The sequence below is a fragment of the Euprymna scolopes genome, chromosome 22 (genome assembly GCF_053919585.1).
Source record: "Euprymna scolopes isolate OS-2025 chromosome 22, ASM5391958v1, whole genome shotgun sequence".
Taxonomy (NCBI): domain Eukaryota; kingdom Metazoa; phylum Mollusca; class Cephalopoda; order Sepiida; family Sepiolidae; genus Euprymna; species Euprymna scolopes.
Genome location: NC_136503.1, coordinates 102,334,884 through 102,337,684, shown reverse-complemented (window position 1 = coordinate 102,337,684; position 2,801 = coordinate 102,334,884).

Below are 2,801 nucleotides of genomic sequence, written 5' to 3'. Positions count from 1 at the left end.
ACATCTATGCTAAGCAAGGAAAATTAAAGTTATTGTTGCTGGTTTAATTTTTAGGGGTCTTTATTGATTTGTTTGGCTTATTGGATATGGATTAATTTATAGTGTCTAGGGAAAACATATATGCACATACAGGTATCCATACAAAACAAAATTAAAACATATGTATACCCATATAGGTGTGGGGAGTTTTAGTAGTAATTAGTAAGTAGGTGGGGGTGGTAGGATTCATGGGTAGACAAATGTGTAGATGGGTAAGGTTATATAGAGTATGGGGAGAGTTGAGTGAGGGGATTTGGTTGTGTTGATGTTACAGTAATTGGGTGTATACAGTAGATGGAAGTATTGTGTGTATTATTCCAAAAAGGATGTTGTCTGAGGGGTGTTTCAGAAGGGTCTATAATGCTAAGGAGGTGGGATTTGTAGTGTCGACAATTTATGGTGGTTTCATGTTTTCTATTTAGTAATTTGTGTCTATCTTTAAAACTGAATATAAAAAGTTTTTCGTTTAGGCAGAGGAGGTATGGGGAGTTCAATGATTTACATACCTAAGATTTTTTTAAGGATTTCCCACTTAATGGTTGGTGTAAGGTTATTTTGGATTGGATCTAGATATTGGGAGGTTATTCAGGTTTTGTTAGGGTGGTTGAGGTTTGTGAAGGAGCATTTATGTACTCTAAAACTATCTTTAAAGGAGGTTCCTGCCAGGCCAATATAGTATTTTTTGTCGTTTGGGTTTTCTTCAGGTGCAATTGTGGCTTTATAGACTACTTCTGTTTGTAGGCATTGTTGATTAAGTTGGCATTGGAATTTGTTGGTGCAGTTACAATTATTTCTGCTAGTGTTATTTGTGTTTTCGTCTTTGTTAAGTATTTTCCTATTATGTTTTTTACTATTTGTTCTAGGTTATCAGTACAGCTGTAGCTAAGTTTAATTGTGTTTTTATTAAATATTTTGTGTAGTGTGTAATAGGGTGGAAAATGGTTGTTTATTAGTTGGAAGAATTTTTTGCTTAGTTTCGTTTTAACCATTATATTGAAGGGGGGAATCAAATTATTTTTCTGGACCTATTTTTCTTGTTTGGGGTATTGGATGGATTAGGTTCAATGTAATTAAAGGTGGTGTTTGGGTGGCCACTTTCTTTAAGGGCATTTTCATAAAATATTTATGCCTGTTGTATATTTCAGGTTTAGAGGAATTTGTACTAAGTCTTTTTTCGATAGATCCAGGGACATGTTTAATGATATGTTTTGGGTGGTTCGATAGTGGGTGTATATAGAGTGGGTAAGTACTGTCTTTAGTGTAAGGTTCATATGAGAGATTGAGAGTTATATCGAGAAAGTTAACAGTTTTTACGTTAGATTTAATGTCCAGTTTTAGACCTATTCTGTTCATTTCTTTAGTTAGGATTCTTTTCAATTTTTCGCATTTCAGGCCATTTGAATTTTCAACTAAGATAAGGCCATCGTCTCTATATAGTCGTATGTTTTTGTTATTTATAGTTTTTGTGAGATTATATGGAATGAAGAGACCAACTAGGTCGGTTGCTTCTGCTGAATCCAGAGATCCCATTGAGAGGTCAAATGATCCGGGTTGATTCTTCCATTGGGTGTTTTGGCTGATTAGTACTGTTTTTCTAGATTTTTATAATCTCCATTTCGGATGGTTGCAGGTCAGAGAGTAGTCGTCAGCTTCGTGTTAAAAATATGATGATTATTATGGAGAGAATTAGTAAGAGGTAAATATAAAAGAAAAAAATATATTATATATATTATATATAGATGGAAAATTAAATAAATACGCGTGTATGTGTATTTATGTGTTTGTGCGTATTTTATTTACTTATCATTAACGATTATTTATTAATATTTTAATTTTTAATTTATTTTATTTACTTACTGATACTCTTACCTACCATTATACTATCAAAATAAACCTGTAAAGTATAATTCATTAATTTATTTTTCCTTTTCTTTTTCTTTCCATTTTATAAACAATAAATATCTTTCAATCTCTCCCCGCCCGTCTAAATCACTTTAAACCCCATTTTCAACCCGTTCCTTCACTAACATTAACTCTCCAACCTGTTGCCATGGTGATCCTTTAAATTAACTGTTACTTATGCCGTTATAAATAAGAGTAGCGACTTTTAATTTTAAACCGTTATAAACTAAAAAAAAAACGTATATAAGAATTTACACATAATTAATATTTAATTATAAACCCCTCTCTTATTGTATACACTCCTACTACTTTAAATTCTAACGTCCTCTCCCTACAACTCCCCTTCTTTTCTAACTCCCCTTCATCTACGATTTTTCCATTCTTATTTGATTTTATAACTTAGTCCATCTATGAATTCTGACGATGCTAGTTGGATTTTTCCTCTTTGAGGATTTTCCTCTAGCTGAAACAATTTTTAAACTCATTCTGGACTCACAGTAATAAATTTCCTATATACTGCTCTGACTACACATTGAGCACTCTAGTCCGGTTTTTTCACCACTGGTAAATATATATATATATATATTAAAAAGTTGGGCTCCTGTCCAGGTAACCTATATCTTAAATTTCAAGTGTTTGGACTCAAAATTGGCGGAGGAGATTGATAGGGTCTGTTAAGATCATCTTTTTCAATTTTTACCTCTTGACAGCCAAAAATCTGATTAAAATCTTGCTGCATGTCTGAATACACTTTATGTAAAATTTCAAATGTTTAGAATCAAAATTGGTTGAATAGTTTGCTAGAGGCCGCAAAGGTAAAATCTTTTGATCTTTGATCCCTTGGTAGCCAAATTTTCGGC